The sequence below is a fragment of the Schistocerca gregaria genome, chromosome 5 (genome assembly GCF_023897955.1).
Source record: "Schistocerca gregaria isolate iqSchGreg1 chromosome 5, iqSchGreg1.2, whole genome shotgun sequence".
Lineage (NCBI taxonomy): Eukaryota > Metazoa > Arthropoda > Insecta > Orthoptera > Acrididae > Schistocerca > Schistocerca gregaria.
In genome coordinates this window covers 340,960,732-340,983,150 of record NC_064924.1, presented here as the reverse complement: position 1 = coordinate 340,983,150, position 22,419 = coordinate 340,960,732, and the positions used below count along the sequence as shown (strand labels likewise).

The 22,419-nt window shown below is 42.2% G+C and overlaps 1 protein-coding gene and 1 pseudogene across 3 annotated transcripts in view; both read right to left on the bottom strand.

The window, feature by feature from the left end:
• The window catches only part of LOC126272257 (hemicentin-2-like), a 1,823,560-nt gene that overhangs the window by 589,433 nt on the left and 1,211,708 nt on the right, over positions 1 to 22,419 (bottom strand). The window lies entirely within an intron of this gene.
• On the bottom strand, positions 20,266 to 20,384 carry LOC126274517 (5S ribosomal RNA; annotated as a pseudogene).

The following is a 22,419-nucleotide window of genomic DNA, read 5'->3' as shown; positions in this document are numbered from 1 at the left end:
CCCTAGACATTTCATCGTGGCAGTGTCAAGGACAACAACACCAATACTGTATTCCAACATAACGGTGTGTTTTTCCTACTCATATGCATTAACATTGATTTTTGAGACGTATAGAGCAAGCTGCTTTTCGTCACACCAAACCGAGATAATGTCTAAGTCATCCCCTATCCCCCTATAGTCATTCAGGAAAGGTATTTTCTTGTATGGTACAACGTCATCAGGAAACAGTCACTGAATGCTGCCCATTCTATCCGTCAGTCCGTTAAGAATATAAACAACAAGAGCTGTCGTATTACATTTTAGTGGGGTACCTGTGACAATACCCCTGTCTCTGATGAACTCTCATCGACCTGGAAAACGTACTAGATTCGATTACTTAATAATTGTTCCAGCCACACACATATCTGGCAATCAATTCACCCAGTCTTATAAGACACACATAACTGTACACACACAAGGGCTACTTTTTTCACCCTCTGATCGTTTACGAAATTAAAATCACAGTGAAAGTCCGGTGAAGCTTTACACAGATGTGCTGCGGAGTGTCTCTTGTATACCAATACATCGCCTCACGTCGCACTTCTCAGTTCTGATCACGGAAATATGTGTAGAACAACAGTGACTGCTGCCAAATTAGGGGTTCCGCATGATTTCATGCATACCACAAAGCGTAACATTCGAGAGTTTCATTTCTTCCTAACAGTTCTCGGATACTCACTGCAGTTGAAACGTAGAAAGCGCCTACAGCGTAATTGAATACATACCATACTGCCTGGACTTGACCCCCTCTGATTATAATGTCTTCGTTCACATGAACTGCTAGTTTTGAGGATAGGATTTTGGCACAGATAGCGAGCTGCAGACCAGCGTAGGAAATTGGCAGTGGAGACAACTCCGTTCTATGAAGAGCGTATTTGAAAGCTGGCACCACGTTACGGCAAATATTTATGTCGGATGTAGATGCGCAGGTAGACGTTGTAGGTGAACGTTGCAAATAAAACCTTCTTGATTTTCACTGTAGTATCGTTTTCCCGTCGGCTGCTGTGGCCGAGCGGTTCTAGGCACTTCAGTGTTGAACTTCGCTGCTGCTACGGTCGCAGGTTCGAATCCTGCCTCAAGTATGGATGTGTATGATGTCCTTAGGATAGTTAGGTTTAAGTAGTTCTAAGTCTAGGGGACGGCTGACCTCAAATGTCCCATCTTGCTTAGAGCCATCGTTTTCGCGACAGCTCGGATGTTGAGAAAAAAATTAATAGTCCTCGTTGTCAATAGTTTCAAATTTGGCACTTCAGTGGATTATTTTTTTATAATAATTCTTCGTCTGAGCTGTTAAAAGACGGTGCGAAGACCAGGCGCACCTCATATTTGCTGCCGGCGCGTTATGGCTACGCACTGCTCGTTAGGAGTTGTGCAGACATTACGCTGGCGCTCTATGCTCTTTGACCGGCAGCGCTGCCTTATCCACGGCGCAGCACGGCTCAGAACAGGCCAGGCACTCATTCATAAATAAGGCCGACTGCTCTCCACGAGCGTCGCTGCTGCCGTAAGGGCGCCCACTGGGATTGGGAGGGACTGCTGTGCCGGGGGCAGGGTTAGAAGTAGGGGCAGCTGGAGCCTTCTCCAGTAGACCGACCCCGGCTTTGTCAACACGGAACGATAAAAGCGCACACTCTGCTCCCCGCTTCCTCTCCACAAGACTTTTGCCCAGTCTAACCAACTCGATCCTCGCCAGAGGCACATGGATGATGGTCCGTCATGGAAATGTTTGGTTCTTGGGTTAAGTATCGAGAATAGCGGACTTATTTGACAGCTTGTTGCTACGCGAGATTAGCCGAGCGGTCTGAGGCGCTGCAGACATGGACTGTGCGGCTGGTCCCGGCGGAGGTTCGAGTCCTCCCTCAGGCATGGGTGTGTGTGTTTGTCCTTAGGATAATTTAGGTTGAGTAGTGTTAAGCTTAGGGACTGATTACCTTAGCAGTTAAGTCCCATAAGATTTCACACACATTTGACATTTCTTTTTTTACAGCCTTTTAAAAGTGACAAAACTCAGCCAGGTTTGGTCGCTGTTAACTTCGGTACGCGACCAATAATGAGTAAACAATATTAAGCCTATAACAGATAAATCATGGCTCTGAGCACTATGGGACTTAACATCTGACGTCATCAGTCCCCTAGAACTTAGAACTACCTAAAACTAACTAACCTAAGAACATCACAGACATCCATGTCCGATGCAGGATTCGAACCTGCGACCTTAGCGGTCTCGCGGTTCGAGACTGAAGCGCCTAGAACCGCTCGGGCACTGCGGCCAGCCGATAAATCATGTCTGTATGTGTTAGTCGCGCACTATTTGGTTTGCTGTGGCGACATCGTACCACGTATGCTCTTGCTTAGCTTTGTGTAAAGTTAAAAATTCGTGTAGCATGGGAAAGCGTTTAGCTAGGACATTGATTCGGCTGTCATTGTAAACTGCTTGCCTACAAGAACCCAAAGTGATATAATAATTTTTTTGCCGAAATATAAAAGAAAGTTGACATTAAACTGAAAATTACAAAATAATGAAAGATATCATCTCATATGATTCGTAAATAATCTCGGACTTATAGGCAACCTAAGTCATAGAAGAGCTATACAGAAAAAAAAGAGTTCAGTGCCGAGCGAATGCGAGACCTATGGCAGCGTCGAAAGAAAGGCGCATACAACGGTCAGCAACAGTCTTAATGTGAGATTTATGTAGTGTGCACCACTATACTTCTATATAATCATTATATTAAAGATATTACCGATTAAGTTACATATTAATACGAAGCACTTGTTTAACACGACGTTTTCACGAAAATTCTACGGCTCATACCCGAATTGCACTCACATATATTTTTTTCTGTTTCCAATTTCAGCTGTATAGAGAGCTATGTGTGAATGCAGATCGCGCACAGCCTGAGGGTGGACAGAACAGTGTCATTAACCTATTGCTTCGCAGATGTCTTAGAAGGTTCGATTTCTTAGGACAGGGTCACATTTGCTATGGGCAGCTGCCCGCCTCACTTCGCGGCAAAAGTATACGATCTTTGCAAACCGAACCCTCATTATCCTCTGTCACACAGTCTGACGCATCAGTTCAGTATCGCTTTAAAATATCGTGGGTATTAACTTTTAGCACGCGCATCATGTACCATTTGACGACAAGTTTCTAAACTACTATCCAGGCAGCAAAATACTTCGTAAAACTCTCGCATAAACTATACTTATTCAATTAACAACACTTTGGAGTCAGGTAAAAATTGTAAATGCGGGCATTAATGTGTCTGGTGACTGCTAAATCCAGTACTTCAATAGTATCCGTTGAATATTTAGTGTTACGTGATCGTGTAACATGATTTTTTCTTCTGACGCTTCGTCCACATCTGCTTTGGGTATCTACAGAGGTGATCCTATTCGGCTGAGTCTTGGCAGCTGACAGGTCGGGCGGCTGGCAGCGACGTGAATACCGCCAAAAGGGGGCACAAAGTAAGCTTACACATGATCGGCACGGATAATCTCCATTAACGATAAAACTTAACTATCGTATAGCCACCTACCAATGATTATCTCTGCTGATCCCATGTTCACTCCCAACACGCTCCCTTATCATGGTACTTTTGTCACTCTCCGGCGTTCAACGCCACAGCCAGGAAGACTTAGCGGAACCAGGAACGCCTCTGAAGATTTCAAACTTGCTGTGGAGGAAACGTCAGGAACAAAAACGTTTAACGTGCCGCATACTTACAATGTTGGAGATTCATCAGAACTAAAGGAAATGGTCGTGAAATCCTTCAGTGTGTTTCGAAAGTTCTGTAATTTACTTTGTAAGGAACTGTGCTTCGTTTCCTCCATTCTTTCCTCTCCCAAAAAATAAATGTGAGGTGATCACCGCCCTCACGACTCCAGTAGATCAGCTTCTATGTATGCTCTTGTCTACGCACAGGGCAATTCAGTTGCGCACTGAGAAATGGCCGGCCTTTCATTAAAAGTATTCACACCTCTAAATGACATTGCTGCTTTCAGAAATCACATTCGTGTTCACCACGTAACGACACAAGAGTAGCTACAGTCGACACGACATTAACTATTGTCTGCCAATATTGTCCTCACCGTATTACTGGGATACATTTCTATATGCCAACACATCACCACTTGCTCCTTGTTGTTATGGTAACAAGTAAGGTCCTGCGATACGTCTAGGTATCTCTGTGCGACCTTTCGAAATAACGAATAGCCATACGACCATCAGCCGGCCGTTGTGGACGAGCGGTTCTAGGCATTTCAGTCCGGAACCGCGTTGCTGCTACGGTCGCAGGTTCGAATCCTGCCTTAGGTTAGTTAGGTTTAAGTAGTTCTAAGTCTAGGGTACTGATGATCTCAGATGTTAAGTTCCATAGTGCTTAGAGCCATTTGAACCATACGACCATCATATTTATAACAACAATTTCTGATGTACATTGCACCATATACTCATATCTAGCCTCACTCTTTCTCCACAGCTCACCGTCCCAGTTTTACTGTCCTTGTAAACGATTCAAGTACTTTGCGTCTGTTCCTAGACCACCAAATCCCCAGAGTACACCACCGAGCATGCAACTCCCGCAAGGGATTAAAAGCAATTGTTGAGTGAGGCGTAAATATCACCATTCGTTATCAGACTTCATATTCCCTAAATTAGTTGAGAAAAATGCTGGACTGGTTACACGACCAGGAAGATGAGTAACCTTTCCCAACAATCTTTTCGAACCGAGTAGCGGCTGCGTCTCAGTTTGTTTCGATGTCGACGAGACAAAAATCTCACCCGTTCTTACCTTCTCCAGGAAAAGGCAGAAAATCCGGCTATAGATAGCAGCAGGGAGGCCATTTTCAGGGAACCATTTAACATTTCCTTAAAAAAAAAAGAAAAAAAAGAAACATCATTGGCTCTCTCTTGTGTTTCTCTCTCTCTCTCTCTCTCTCTCTCTCTCTCTCTCTATTTTTTTTCTCTCTCTCTAATGGGATTTATTGTAACACTCGTATCTTCTGCAGTAATTACAAATTCTGATAGATGAATAGTCAGTGGAAAATCATTTACATATATAATGAATAGGAGTGTATCCAAAATTGAACCCTGAGAGCCTACCTTTGCGATTTCTCCCCAGTCAGTAAATTTTTCTTCCCTTCAACTGTGTTTCAATTATTCAGCTAAACTTTTGGCATGGTGTTTGTTAATTGTAATTCAGACCAGTTGTTTGTAAGGCCATCGCTTCCATAAAACAAACTTTTCTAAGAACATAACATGATCTACATAGTCAGACGCCTTGTAAAGCTCACATAAAATACCAGCTGGCGATATTCTATAACCTAAGGCTTGTGATATTTGATGAGTCAAACATATGGCCATCGCATTTCCTGAGAAGCAGTGGACAGGGCGGTGAAACGGAGAGCAAGAGCAGGCGATCCCTGGGACGGCGGGCGTCGCAGCGCCGTGCTGCCGCCTGGCGGCGACGTCGACAAGCTCGGCCAATCAATATCGCTGTCGCCGCCGCCACCGCCACCCCCTCGCCTCGCTCCGCTCACGCTTTCCGCGCTGGACATCGTTGTCGTCAGAGCCGCCTGGGACTAGGTCAAAGGCCTCGCTCTGTGCGAGCTGTCCCTGCCTCCGGCGGTTTGGCACCACAAACAACGAGCGGCTGTCGCACTTCATCAGAAATGTTCGCCTTGAATGTGGAGATCCTGCATCGCCACTGATCCCCCTGCATACATTTTCAATGAAATATGGAACCAAATGGTGTTTTCACTGTCTTTCTAATCTACTGAACATATGACGATCAACTTCAAAGTTAGTGAAACATTTAATAAACTGAAGAATAAATTTATGAAAACAATGCTCTAAGGCATACTGATAGGGCAGAATATGTCACTCCGTTCATCAACAGCTTTATGATTGTTATCAAAATGCATATAAAATGAGTTATTAAAAGAGCTGTAGTGCACCCAGTGTCCTTAAATATTTCTAGAATATACACTATACGGAAAACAAAGAAAGGGGAAGAGCGCAACACGGAGGAATTATAAGAGTGGGAAGGAAGTCGGTGAATGTGATGTACATGTACAGGATAACAAATGATTACAGTTTCAGAAAAATTGGATGATTAATCCCAGGGAGAGAGTGCTTCACTGACTGAGCATTCAATAATACGTTGATCCACGTCTGGCCCTCATGCAAGCAAGTATTGGGCTTGACATTGTTTGATAAAGTTTTTGGATATCCTCTTGAAGGACATCGCACCAAATTCTATCCAATTTGTGCGTTAGATGTCAAAAAACCTACTTGGTAGGGGAACCCTGCCTGTAATATTCGAAATGTTCGCTATTGGGGAGAGTTCTGGCGTCCTTCCTGGTCAAGGCAGGGCTTGATAAGTACGAAGACAAGGAGTAGAAACTTTCGCCATGTGCGGGTGGACACTATCTTGGTGAAATTTAAGCTCAAGGTGACTTGTCTGAAGGGTAACAAAACGATGCGTAGAACATCGTCGACGTACCGCTGTGCTGCAATGTTGCCGCGGATGATAACCAAAGGAGCCCTACTATTACATGAAATTGCACCCCAGGCCATCACACCAGCTCGATGGGCCGTATCACGGGCGAAAGTCACTTTAGTATCGCGCCAATTTCCGGGGCGTCTCCTGACATCTTAGCTTGTTATCGGGGCTCAGTTGTAAGAGCGTCTCATTACTGAAGACAATTCTACTACTGTTAATGATATTCCAGGCCGGAGATGCGCCTGGAGACGCCTCGGTCAGCGCTGAGATACCAACCTAATTCTCGTCCACCATACGGTCTGAGACTCTTCACATCTGACAGCTTTCGGAGTATTTTGGGCACAGCCCTCCAACCAGCTCGGGATACTGACGATCTAACTCGCCAGTTGGACAGAATCTGGCATGATATCCGTTTGACAGACATTCAACAATTGGTTCTGAGCACTATGAGACTTAACATCTGTGGTCATCAGTCCCCTCGAACTTATAACTACTTATACCTAATTAACCTAAGGACATCACACACGTCCATGCCCGAGGCAGGATTCGAACCTGCGACCGAAGTGGTCACGCGGTTCCAGACTGAAGCGCCTAGAACCGCACTGCCCCAACGGCCGGCACATTCAACAATTGTGTCAATAAATGTGAAGCCGAATAACTGCTTGCATAAGGAGTACAGGTGGAGAGGTGGACCAATCCGTTATTGACTCGCTCAATTTTTGAAGCTCTTTCTCTTGAATAAATCAAGCATTTTTTCTGAAACTGTAATAACATTTTGCTGTACATATACATCAGATCTACCGATTCCCGCCTCATTCGGATAATTCCTTCGCCGTGCGTCGCTCTTCTGTCTTAGCGTGTATTTAAAACTGTATATTTCCCTGCAAGTCTTAAATTCCTTATAAGGAAGGTAAGCGATTTGTTAGCAAGTTCGTCACCGTCGTGGGGAACATAATGTTCACTCCAATAAACCAGTTCATTTAGAAACACATTTATTTAGAATGAAAGTGCCGAAAATGGTTACTATTTACAACGAGCTTCTCACAACTGCTTTCCGCTAGATGCTCATTACGTTATGTCAGAAATGCAAATTATTTTCCAAAATTACTGTTTATTTTCTAAGCAACTGGAAGATGTAATTGTTCTATGGTGCCTGATGACTAGCACTAATTTTCTTCATCTACGTAATTCCAATAATGGAGAAGTAATAATTACGTTTCATGATGCGTTATTGAAGTAAAAATTAATATTGTAGCTTGTATGACTTTTGTTGTTACTTTGTGAAGAATCAGCGAAGCATTTTTTAGTCACGAGAAAGCTTACGGTACGATTGCGCAACCTTTTTCGAGAATTACGTCACTTCGTCAAAAGCCTCAGCTGTTGCGAAAGCAAGATGACAAGTGAGAGATCTCGGGCTACAGTACGTTCGCTCTGACAAATTCCACCGAGTATTTAATCTTAGTGGGAGGGAAAAAAGTGAACAAGCTACAGCTAAAAGTTGCATGCCGTTTTCAATGCAACCGCACACCTTTTTTTCACGTGTTTATGGAGAATTCAAAAGAGTTGCTAGTTAACGTTCTTTCAAGGAAATCCTTTGATCTTTTACGAACGTCCGTGAATGGTTGCTATACGATTACGACGTGTTTTCGAGGCCCTCATCACAAACAGAAAATGAATGCACAGCGGAATTTTTATTACACAAAAGTCCCACATAATTGTTACAGAATAGACATTCGTAATGCTGCGCTTTGTGAGAAGCCACACTAATGAAGTACTACAACCCGCTTATTACTCTATCGTGGCAACTTCCCACTCAGTGCACTTTAATAGGGTCCTCAAAAAGACTTCGCTCACCACTTGCCGATTGCTGCGACAATTATTAAGAATTAAAGCAATTGCTCATTTCAACTGATTTAACCAATAAGGATTTAAACATAACAAGAACTAGTCGGATTACATGTTCCTTGAAGATAATAGGAACTATTAAAACCAATAGTTTCAAAGAACATTATTAGTTAATTATTCACCTAGAATAGAATGATATCTTTCGGAAATTGTTCTGTGACTCTCAATAGACGCAATATGTGCTGTTATCAACGGAAAAATGCATGCACGCAATATACTATTTGCTGAATATCATTATTTTCAGCAGGTCACATTTGCATGCAGTTGTAAATACTTAGGGCTGCAAATTGCGAAGCACTTTCTGTCTTTTTAGTTGAGACGCAGTACATACAATAACCAATGCCAAACCAAATGAGTGTGCAGACGTCACTTAGCACCATCATCCTGCTAAGAAACAAGCAGCGCTGGACTGCAATCTCGAGTTATCCATATACCTCGCATCTGTAGAATGTAATTTCAGTTCTTCCACATCTGCATATACACCCTGCAAGCGACTTTACGGCGTGTGGCACAAAGTACTTTGAATACCACTACCCCCCTCCCCCTTTTATGGTTCCACTAGCGACGGGTTCGCTGGAATAATGGTTGTTGCTAAACCATTTCGTGATTTTCTAATCGCTGTGCATTTATCTTCGTGGTTTTTTCGTGAGGTATACGTGGAATAAGCAATATATTTGCTCACTCTTCTGGGATAATACGCTCTCTGGACTTTAATCGTAAACCACACCGTGTTGGTGACCGTCTCTCATGCAGCGTCTGCCAATGGAGTTGGCTAAGCATATCCGTGACGCTTTCACACTTACTAAATAAACCTGTAACGAAACGCGATGCTCTTCTTTGGATCGTCTCTGTTTCCCTTATCAATCCTTTTTAGTGCGGATCCTAGATTGAAGAACACTATTCTAATATTGTTTAAACGGCGGCTTTATAAGCTTTTACATTTGAAGATTTCTTTGAGAATGGAATTCAACGTTCTGTTCGCTAGCAGGTCATTCACATACAAGCCGGCCGGTGTGGCTGAGCGGTTCTAGGCGCTTCAGTCTGGACCCGCGCGACCGCTACAGTCGCAGGTTCGAATCCTGCCTCGGGCATGGATGTGTGTGATGTCCTTAGGTTAGTTAGGTTTAAGTAGTTCTAAGTTCTAGGGGACTTATGACCTCAGATGTTGAGTCCCATAGTACTCAGAGCCAATTGAACCATTCAAATACAGTTTTAAAAGTTACGGTCCTCTTGGCTTGGGATAAACCCGAAATTTATTTTACGTCTTTTCAACCTATTCACACAAATGGTATGATTTTACTTACGCTTGTACTGTGTCCCTGAGACGTCATTTAAAGACTGGTGCTCTAGAATATTTCATATACCGGACGTAATAAAATTGTACTATCAGATCATGTAAGAATGACAAGACGCCAGGATCCGAATCTATAAACATTTCTTACATCTCCAGAGTGACAGACTGGACAGGCAACGTTTGCATAGCGAACAGCGTAATTTCTACGTCCTGCAGCCAGTATGAAAACCAGCTTTAGGCTTCCACAGTGCGACAGCCTATGACGTGATAAGTGGTCGTGTCCAAGTGCAGCTAAATGAAACTGATTGATAAAAATATAATGTATCCATGTTAGCGCTAAGCAGGTCTTAAACAAATTGCGAAGCACGCTATTAGTAGTAGAACTGTGTCAGATGCATGTTTCTTACATCGTACGTAGACAAACCGAATAATGTTTCTACCTTAAATGTCACAAGACTCCTGAAGAAGATCCCATTAGAAAGTTCGAAGTTTTCACATTTCTTATATGTGTAGCCCTCACCCCATGAACCATGGACCTTGCCGTTGGTGGGGAGGCTTGCGTGCTTCAGCGATACAGATAGCCGTACCGTATGTGCATCCACAACGGACGGGTATCTCTTGAGAGGCCAGACAAACGTGTGGTTCCTGAAGAGGGGCAGCAGCCTTACTTACAGCTTTACTGTATGATTAAATGATGATGGCGTCCTCTTGGGTAAAATAGTCCGCGGGTAAAATAGTCCCCCATTCGGATCTCCGGGTGGGGACTACTCAAGGGGATGTCATTATCAGGAGAAAGGAAAGTGGCGTTCTATGGATCGGAGCGTGGATTGTCAGATCCCTTAATCGGGCAGGTAGATTAGAAAATTAAAAAAAGGAAATGGTTAGGTTAAATTTAGATATAGTGGGAATTAGTGAAGTTCGGTGGCAGGAAGAACAAGACTTCTGGTCAGGTGACTACAGGGTTATAAACACAAAATCAAATAGGGGTAATGCAGGAGAAGGTTTAATAATGAATAGGAAAATAGGAATGCGGGTAAGCTACTACAAACAGCATAGTGAACGCATTATTGTGGCCAAGTTAGATACGAAGCCCACACCTACTACAGTAGTACAAGTTTATACGCCAACTAGCTCTACAGATGACGAAGAAATTGAAGAAATATATGATGAAATAAAAGAAATTATTCAGATTGTGAAGGGTGACGAAAATTTAATAGTCATGGGTGACTGGAATTCGGTAGTAGGAAAGGGAGAGAAGGAAACTTAGTAGGTGAATGTGGACTGGGGCAAAGAAATGAAGGAGGAAGCCGTCTGGTAGAATTTTGCACAGAGCACAACTTAATCATAGCTAAAACTTGGTACAAGAACCATAAAAGTAGGCTGTATACATGGAAGAAGCCTGGAGATACTGACAGGTTTCAGATATATTATACAATGGTAAGACAGAGATTTAGGAACCAGGTTTTAAATTGTAAGACATTTCCAGGGGCAGATGTGGACTCTGACCACAATCTATTGGTTATGACCTGTAGATTAAAACTAAAGAAACTGCAAAAAGGTGGGAATTTAAGGAGATGGGACCTGGATAAACTAAAAGATCCAGAGGTTGCACAGAGTTTCAGGGAGAGCACAAGGAAGCAGTTGACAGGAATGGGGGAAAGAAATACGGTAGAAGAAGAATGGGTACCTTTGAGGGATGAAGTAGTGAAGGCAGCAGGTAAGTAAAAAGACGAAGTCTAGTAGAAATCCTTGGGTAACAGAAGAAGTATTGAACTTAATTGATGAAAGGAGAAAATATAACAATGCAGTAAATGAAGCAAGCAAAAAGGAATACAGATGTCTCAAAAATGAGATGGACAGGAAGTGCAAAATGGCTAAGCAGGGATGGCTAGAGGACAAATGTAAGGATGTAGAGGCTTATCTCACTAGGGGTAAGACAGATACTGCCTACAGGAAAATTAAAGCGACCTTTGGAGATAAGAGAACTTCTTGTATGAACAAGAGCTCAGATGGAAACCCAGTTCTAAGCAAAGGGGGGAAAGCAGAAAGGTGGAAGGAGTATATAGAGGGTCTATACAAGGGCGATGTACTTGAGGACAATATTATGGAAATGGAAGAGGATGTAGATGAAGATGAAATAGGAGATACGATACTGCGTGAAGAGTTTGACAGAGCACTGAAAGATCTGAGTCGAAACAAGGCCCCTGGAGTAGACAACATTCCATTGGAACTACTGACGGCCTTGGGAGAGCCAGTCCTGACAAAACTCTACCATCTGGTGAGCAAGATGTATGAGACAGGCGAAATACCCTCAGACTTCAAGAAGAATATAATAATTCCAATCCCAAAGATAGCAGGTGTTGACAGATGTGAAAATTACCAAACTATCAGTTTAATAAGTCACAGCTGTAAAATACTAACGCGAGTTCTTTACAGACGAATGGAAAAACTAGTAGAAGCTGACCTCGGGGAAGATCAGTTTGGCTTCCGTAGAAGTGTTGGAACACGTGAGGCAATACTGACCCTACGACTTATCTTAGAAGAAAGGTTAAGGAAAGGCAAACCTACGTTTCTAGCATTTGTAGACTTAGAAAAAGCTTCTGACAATGTTGACTGGAATACCCTCCTTCAAATTCTGAAGGTGGCAGGGGTAAAATACAGGTAGCGAAAGGCTATTTACAATTTGTACAGAAACCAGATGGCAGTTATAAGAGTCGAGGAGCATGAAAGGGAAGCAGTGGTTGGGAAGGGAGTGAGACAGGGTTGTAGTCTCTCCCCGATGTTATTCAATCTGTATATTGAGCAAGCAGTAAAGGAAACAAAAGAAAAATTCGGAGTAGGTATTAAAATCCATGGAGAAGAAATAAAAACTTTGAGGTTCGCCGATGACATCGTAATTCTGTCAGAGACAGCAAAGGACTTGGAAGAGCAGTTGAACGGAATGGACAGTGTCTTGACAGGAGGATATAAGATGAACATCAACAAAAGCAAAACGAGTATAATGGAATGTAGTTGAATTAAGTCGGGTGATGCTTAGGGAATTAGATTAGGAAATGAGACACTTAAAGTAGTAAAGGAGTTTTGCTATTTGGGAAGCACAATAACTGATGATGGTCGAAGAAGAGAAGATATGAAATGTAGACTGGCAATGGCAAGGAAAGCGTTTCTGAAGAAGAAAAATTTGGTAACATCGAGTATAGATTTAAGTGTCAGGAAGTTGTTTCTGAAAGTATTTGTATGGAGTGTAGCCATGTATGGAAGTGAAACATGGACGATAAAGAGTTTGGACAAGAAGAGAATAGAATCTTTTGAAATGTGGTGCTACAGAAGAATGCTGAAGATTAGATGGGTAGTTCACATAACAATTGAGGAAGTATTGAATAGGATTGGGGAGAAGAGATGTTTGTGGCACAACTTGACTAGAAGAAGGGATCGGTTGGTTGGACATGTTCTGAGGCATCAAGGGATCACCAATTTAGTATTAGAGGGCAGCATGGAGGGTAAAAATCGTAGAGGGAGACCAAGAGATGACTACACTAAGCAGATTCAAAAGGATGTACGCTGCAGTACGTACTGGGAGATGAAGAAGCTTGCACAGGATAGAGTAGCATGGAGAGCTGCATCAAACCAGTCTCAGGACTGAAGACCACAACAACAACATACGTGTAGCTTCTGCATGTTGTACACCATAAGCATGAAAAACATTGCGTGATTGTTTGAAATTAATTTACCACATCTGCTCGCATGTTCTTCTGCAGAAGATAATGTAATTCTCAGCGACCGAATATCTTATACACAATGGCTATTGAGTTGGAAGCATCTAGTGAAGCAAAGGTCACAGAAAAATATAAAAATTCAAAATTTACATATGGATTACTAATAGTGCGACGAAACTATGATTTCGTTAGTGAGCATTGTAGCTAACAGACCTTAATTTACGGATGGATTACTATTAGTGCGATGAGGCTTGACTGATAGATGTGCAACTGTTTATTTTTTTTTAAATTATGAGTACGTTAGTGATGTGGTAGTGCTGCTAGCTGTACTAGTTAGTGTTACTAGCAGCTGTACCAGTTTTTGATCTTCTTCTGCCTTTTCTCCTTCTTCTTGTTCTTATTCTTTCTGTTCAGCAATAATCCGTATTTTGTATCCATTGTTGAATGAAGACCTCTCTCATATTGTTCCATCTCATGCGATTCTATTCCTTCTACCAGTACTCTTCACACAATCGTCATCTAAATCGATCCATCTCGTCTGGAGAGTTCCAATGCATTTTTATGCATCACCAGCCATCTTAAAGATCCAGTTGTTGGAGTCTGGACTATGAATGTGGAAAACTCAATGCCAATGAAACCTGGTGGCTCCCTCGAGGCAGTCTCTTACCAACGTTCTTCATCAGATGATCTCACTCCTGATGTTGTTATGGGTAATATAGCCATTTCGTTTGGAGTTTTCCAATGCACCTTTAATGTGCCCGAGATGTGCAGTCAGCCATCTTACTGACAAAACTTGTTGGGCCTGTTCTATGGATGTGTCCAACTCAGAGCCATTTCAGCCCGGTGTTTCTCTCGAGGTACACTGTTACCCATGTTCTTCAGCTGCTGGTCCTGCTCTGGTGTTGTAATGGGGCTGATACCAATCACCATACTCTCCATTCCTTTTTGAACACAGTTTAAAATACAACTCACTTTTGAGACTGATGATGACAATTATAGGATTGATTGTGTGCACGACGACGAGATCTAGGTAATTAAAAGATAACGGCAGAAACATATGCGTGACTGAGCAGTCGCTTTTGTGAGAGACAACGGTTCTGTACCATGAGTTGTTGCTGGGAGAATGCAGGTTTTACCAACTTCAGTTTTTAGATTCGTTGATACATTCTCGTTGCTCAAGATAAAATGATGTTTTCTAAGTACTGTCAAACTCAAGCCTGTTCTTCGAGGGAATTATTCCTTGTGATTTGTTTTCATTCGATGGTATTTTATGACCAAGTCAGATGTATTTGAAGACAAATTAATAGCTTTCTGGTGTGCTTTAACTAGCTGGGTGTCTGAATATTAACTTTACTGTTTTCTATTCGTCTTCAGTGCAACTACTTACAGTTCTTGAATCATAGTGTTCATTCTGTTAGGTCTTCACTTATACGTATTTATGTTTCTTTCTCTCTAATCAAGGTATGGTAGGTGCAGGAGGATGCACGATGTGTCAACCTTATTTTACCTCTTCCTATTCCATTCGAGCGTGGTACACGAACGAAAGATCGTCAGTGGTCTTCCGGATGGTCGCCAATCGCTTTTGTACTGTTGCAAAATGATTAAGCAGGTACGGCTAGAGGACAAACGAAGTGTGTAGAACGAAGCACGACTAGGAAGAGGAGGGGGAGGGAGTTTAGTGTTCAACGTCCCGTCGACAACGAGGTCGTTAAAGACATAGCACAGGCTCGGATTACGTAAGGGTGGGGAAGGAAATCTGTGGTGCCATTTCAAAGGAAGCTTCTCGGCATTTGCCTGATGGGGATTAGGGAAATCACAGCAAGCGTAATCAGAATGGCCGGACTCGGGATTGAACCGTCGTCCTCCAGAATGTGAATCCAGTAAATACGACTAAGAGAAACATAGACACAGTCAAAAGGAAGATTAAAGAGGCGTCTATATAAGGGAAAGAACCTTGAAGATAAGGCAGCAGATGAATGAAAGATGGGGGATATGGTAATGCGGGAAGAATTTGACACAGCACTGAAACACCAAAGTGAAAACAAGACTCGTGGAGTACACGACATTCCCTCAAAAAATTATTGAAATCCTTGTGAGTGCCAGCCATTACAAAAATATTTCATATGATGTGCAAGACGTACAGTTTCAAAATAGGCAGTTGGTGACAGATGTGAATACTACACAACCATAATAAGTCGTGGTTAAAAATTCTGAAGGTAGCAAGAATAAAATACAAAAGTGAAAATTTGTCTACCAGAATGCAATTATAAGAGTCAAAGGACATGAAAAGAAACCGTTGTCGACTGTGGATCGAGAAACGGTTGTAGCCTACATACACTGTTACTCAATCTGCACGCTGAGCAAATTGTGAGGTAAACCACAAAGAAATTTAGAAAGGAAATTAAAGTTCAGGGAGAAGAAATAAAAACCTAGAATTTTGGTGATGATCTGTTAAATACGGTGAAGGGTTTGGGAGAACAGCTAAACGGAATCGGCAGTATTTTGAAAAAAGATGAACATCAACAAAATTAAACCAGGTTAACTCAACGTACTAGTCAGGCAATGTTGAGTATATTAGATTAGGAAACGTGACACTAAAAGTAGGGGATGAGTTTTGGTACCTGAACAGCAAAATTACTGAAGATTAGTGATGTAGAGGGAATAAAAAAATGTAGACCGGCAGTAGCGACAAATCATTTTTTGAAAATGTGTTATTCGTCAAAATCGAATATAAATTTAACTTCTCTGACGTTTATAAGGAGTGTCCAGACGCACTGCTGTGTAATATTAATTTTTTTCTTTCTTTCACTACAGATCTGTCCCGGCTAAACTGTCGTTAACGAGTGACCTGTGGTATAATGTAGGTGACATTACATTCATTAGACAAATGTTTGTTATAGTAAAACGCTGAGTATAGATTGTTACTTGCCTGTAAAATGTCTACACTGATTGGATATAGGCCCTATATAAAATCGTTGGCAACTGTATTTTGACTGTCGTTCTATTTTTGTCGAATAAAGCATTAATTAATTTGTTATGACACTAATTTGACAGTTTGGAGCTACGGTGTCGTTTGTTTATAAAGTATAGCCACTGTTATGCGTATGTTACACACATTTTTTTGTTGCACGTTCATCTGTGTTTGCTGTATGTAGCAGTACTCTACGTCCCTAGTGACCGTAGGTGGTATTAATTTATAGGTGTTTGTTGGGTAGGGGGGTTTTATTTGACGTGTATGGCTTTGATAACTTGTATTTTCAATAATTTCTTTGAAAATTATGACATTCTCGCGAGTATTGTATTGACGCTACGGCGTGTGTTTCCAAATTGTGTGTATGAGCAAAAATGTTAAGGTTTTATTTTGGCGTGCGCCATCTTTGGTTGTGCACTGCGATTTGAACTTAATATTCCCTTATGAGCTTTTCAGTAAATTTTTTAAAATAGTAATGATGTTTAAGAGTGATCTGTCCATTCTGTGTCTTATGGTTGGTTTCATATGTGCACGTAAATTTCAAATTCCTCTAGAATGTTACTGGTAGGACATAGTACCCACAGTGTGTGTTCCGTTGTATCTACTGTGCGTTGACGTTCTTTTAGATGCAATTCGAAATTTATGTATCCTTAATGAATTGAATTGGGGCAAAAGAAGTGATCGATTGAAAGAGCACATTCTGAGGCATCAAGAAATTGTTAATATGGCAAGGAAAGAAGACTGGGGGTTAAAAACTGTGGAAGGAGACCAAGGCACGATTCATGTAAAGAAATTCGAATGGATGTAGTTTCCTGTAGCTAGACAGATATGAGGAAACAGGCACAAAATGTACAGCTTGTAGAGTTGTATGATACAAGTGTTCGGACTGATGTGTTCAGCAATGTCGTGTTTGAGAAAGCATTGTGTTACTGACTCATTGCGGTAAGTGGGTTCTAGAAATATTGTGTAAACAATTCCCACCATGGACCACGTCTCACTTTAACATGTCTCAGTGTCTTGAGTATTTCTGCGAAGCTTTGATGAGCTCTACTTCTTTTTCTACCCCTTTTTTAATCCAGTCTCGAAAGGCGTACATAGAACTTACTGGGGGTAAAATTTCTTGTTGCATTGACTGCTTCTTCTGTATGATCTACGTTTCGACAGCTCTGTTGGGATCTACTTCAGGATCTTGTGGTGTCCATTGAGCGTTCAGTTAATCGTGTGCACCACAAAATCCTGAAGAAGGTGCCACTAAAGGAGTCGAATCTTCGATCATACGTAAAAAATATGATGCGCCATAACAACCAGAAGATTTTACCTTCAGTGACAGTGGCCACGAAATCCTGCACACCTACAGAAACCGAATTAATTTAGGGACCTACATCGTGCATGACGTCGAACGTGAGCTGTTGACGAGGGAACTCCAACTGAGATTAGACATTAATTCCAATCACGTACGTTAAAATGGTCGCTTTCATCTTCCCTATTGCCTTGTCTTAGTCATCTCTGGGTGCTTACTCGTACATGTCATCTCGCAAGTGAACACATAATTTAGAAGAGGCGTTCGACATGTACGCAAATGTTCGTATGGACGAATATTTGCTTACCTGAACCTAGTACGTTGAAGTGGACGACAAAAGATCCACAGAAACAAAATTCGCATCGAGTGTACTCTAAGGAAACGTGTAGTCTCTAAATGTTCCCAGTATACATAAGGTTGTGAAATTTAGTTTGTCATGTGCGTGTAATTTATCGCACTTGCTTTCCTCCACATACCAGTTTCCGAGAGATCACCTAAGTTAAGCGATGTCGGACGTGTCCGGCACATGGATGGGTGACCATCCACCGCCATGTGCTGTTGCCATTTTTCGGGGTACGCTCAGTCTCGTGATGCCAATTGAGGAGCTACTAGACCGAACAGTAGCGGCATCGGTCAAAGAAAACCATCATAACGAGTGGGAGAGCGGTGTGCTGAACACACGCCCCTCCTACCCACATCCTCAACTAATGATGACAAGGCGGTCGGATGTTCCCCATGGGCCACTTGTGGCCTGAAGACCGAGTGTTTTTTTTCCTCCACATGGAGTTCCCCATTACTAGTGGAGGTCTCCTCTGTTATAAATTCTTTGCCAAATAACAAAAAGTTATGCACGCGAGGCTCTGTTAATCGCCGTATCAGATGCTTCGTGACTTCTAACAGGAGACAAATGATATAAAAATAAATTTTTAGTTTACAGCACACAGTGTTACACCTTCAGGAAGGAGACTGTGCGTCGGTATGTGGTGGTAGGTCTATGTCTTTTGGAGGAGAAGGCGCTTGACGCCAGAGTGGTGGGCGGTTTCGCGTCGCCCAGGCCCAGAGCACCAGGTGCAGGGCAACACCCGTTTTCAGCCGAAGCTCCGCCAGCGCCACGTCCAAATTGTGTTCTTCTGGCCGCCGGCGGTGGCTGCCGGCAAACTACATACGCAACTCAATTACGAGGCCGAGGGGCACGGCGGCGGGCGGCCGCGGAAAAACGAAAGGAATCGACTCTAATTAAATTGCCCAAGTGCTTGAAAATACATCGAAGAGGCAGCTGTAATAGACGGCGTATTCGGCCCTCAGCTGAACACAGTTTTTCTTCTTCAGAGATAGGCTAGTGGCAATGGAAAAAGTGGCGTGTGCTATAAACATACAGGATCTTAACTATGTGGGAACTCAACTTACTGCACTGCAGAGGTGGTTAACGAACGAAACAGGGAATCGATAAACTAATGTTAATCATTAGCATGGGAATTTTATACGTATACAGATGGGGTTACGGACACAAGTGTAGATATTCCTATTGGTGACTGAGGGAGATGTACTGAACAACATTACATCACTATTTACTTCATTCAGCGACTGATTCAAATGGTTCAGATGGCTCTCAGCACAATGGGATTTAACATCTGAAGTCATCAGTCCCCTAGAACTTAGAACTACTTAAACCTAACCAACCTAAGGACATCACACAGCCGGCCGCGGTGGTCTCGCGGTTCTAGGCGCGCAGTCCGGAACCGTGCCACTGCTACGGTCGCAGGTTCGAATCCTGCCTCGGGCATGGATGTGTGTGATGTCCTTAGGTTAGTTAGGTTTAAGTAGTTCTAAGTTCTAGGGGACTAATGACCACAGCAGTTGAGTCCCATAGTGCTCAGAGCCATTTGAACCATTTGACATCACACACATCCAAGCCCGAAGCAGGTCACGCGGTTCCAGACTGAAGAGCCTAGAACCGCTCGGCCAAAGCGGCTGGCTCTCAGCGTCTAATAACTATAACTATTAGGAGTAGTACGTTTCTTAGATTCGTTAATGCCTCGAAGTACACGTGGAAAGAGCAGCCATTAACGTTTATTTTCCTCTGGACTTCATATCAAGTGTTGAAGTGTGGACGCGTGGATATAAAACGGTTAGTCTATGCTGACAGGTGTAGTCCACTCAGTGGTGCACTTATGACCATGTATAAAACATCAGGCAGTAAATTATGTCACGAGATGGCGGGAAAACTATTAGATGCATCGGGAAAGCAACTATCACACTGAAGTGGGTATATGTTAAGGTACCAATATTCACCATATTTACACTTACGTGCCTAACACTCACTATACATAGAGCACTACGTCTTCAGGCCACAAGTAGGCCATCGGGACCATGCGACCGCGGTGTCATCCTCAGTTGAGAATGCGGATTGGAGGGGCGTGTGGTGAGCACACCGCTCTCCCGGTCGTTATGATGGTTTTCTTTGACCGGAGCCGGTACTATTCTGTCGAGTAGCTCCTCAATTGGCATCACGAGGCTGATTGCACCCCGGAAAATGGCAACAGCGCATGGCGGCCCGGATGGTCACCCAACCAAGTTCCGGCCACGCCCTACAGCGCTTAAACTTCGGTGATCTGACGGGAACCGGTGTATCCACTGCGGCAATGCCGTTGCCAGCACTAGGCAAATGCAAGATAATAATTATAACTATCACAAATCTTAAGTTTTTAGGTTAATTAGTACCTCCACATACATCTGTAAGAACAAACCATTTTTGTTTATTTCCCCCCAGGCAGCAGTTCAGGTATTAAGTGGCCCACGTAGGCCATTCAGCAGACATCGATCTGTGACGTGTCCGTGGGAAGACTGTTCGACACAGGGAAAAACTGCCACCACAGTCATGTGGGTACATATTAAGGTAACATAAATAAAAATATCTGCACTTGTACCCGTTACACCATATATATTCATAATCAGAATCAATTCCGAATCCGAAATCAGAGCCACCAATAAAATCCAGCTCTTAAAGCTGAGAGGGCGTTTATTACTGTCATCAAAGTACAGAAAGAATACAACTCTCCTGGACGGAAGTGTAGTTATTTAAAGAAACATCGAATGCTTCAGGACGCTTGTACATTTATAGAACCGTCAAATACTCCAGATAAACAGACATTAGGAACTTAAGGTATGACAAGATCCTTCCAGAACCGTCAAACGGGAAATAATAATTGCTGGTGGTCGGACTTCAACCGACAGGCCAGCCAAGGACGCTAACTACTACACCACGTTGCATGTCTCAGAGCCCACAGCATTTTATGCCTTCTTCACCTCAGCTGCAGCCGACATCCACTTGAACCTGCTAACTGTACTAAGGTCTTGATCTCCCTCTACAACTTTTTCCGTCCTCACCTCCTTGCATTACCAAACTGACGATTCCTTGGTGTGTCAGGATGTGTTCGAAATCAACAAGTGTATTTGCTTATATGTTTTAAAGGACACAAAGAAATTTCGGTTTCAAATATGTTTATTCATATGTTAGTGAGGAAGCGGCCCACCAAATCTTTCGCAAAACATCATTAATTGGTTCATAGAGCTGCCACTTACAAAATTATTGTTACATATCATTCGAAATAAAAATAAAAAAGTTTTGAAGATAATCTTGATAAAATATAGTTACAGATCAATTGTAATTCTTCAAAATCTTGCACATTCGCTAGTATCATAGTGGTTTAGTGATGCACTAAAAATTAGTTACAGCAAATATAAAAGTTTTACTATTTTTTAAAAAACTTGTAACATCATAGTAAAATACTAAACATCAACATGACTAGGCTACTTGAACCAGGCACAATTAATAAAAGCATGCTAACGTACTCTACTGACGCGAATTTCTTACGTAATATATGATGTAGCTTCTACTGAAGTCCGCTGTTTCCAAAAAATTATGTAAGATATTGGTTTATTTGCGTAAGATGTGGTGTATCCCATCCTATCTAAGTATGAATAAACACATTGTAAAACTGCCTTTCTTGGCGCATTTTGAAGGGGATATCCGAATACACTTGTTGATTTTATTTCATAAAACCGTTTTTAATCTACTGCATCGGTACAGTAGGTACTGAGAGTTGAAGAAGCTTTCACAGGATAAAGTAGCATGGATAGCTGCATCAAACCAGTCTCTGGAATGAAGACCACAAAAGAACAACATCGGAAAGGATCTGGGTTAGTAAGTTTTTGGAATACAGATGCTTTATTTAATAAAAGTGGTTTTTAAGCTACTGTATCGGAAAGGGACTGGGTAAGTAAGTTTTTGGAATATAGAGTTCGTTACTTACGCTACGTGACACAGACTGCTGTACACCAATGAAGTCGTATGGTGACATCTTCTACTGGGAAGTTGTTGGATTATAGTTCATTCAAAAATCAATGATTTCTAATGGACGACGTGGTGTTTTACTTACTGTTTTATTAAATCATTTCTGATTCTCTAATTTTCTTGTATTTTGGCACCAAAGATGGCTATTTATAGCTGAAATAAGGAAACTATTTTGTACTTTTCTTTAGAAACGTAGTATACTGAGATACGAAACGTGTTATGTTTAATTGTTTCTGTTATTGTTAAACCTTTACGACCCCAACATGAGTTGACTGCTAACAAACGAATTAAATGTATGTAGTTTCAGAATGAACTAACAAGCCACAGTACTGAA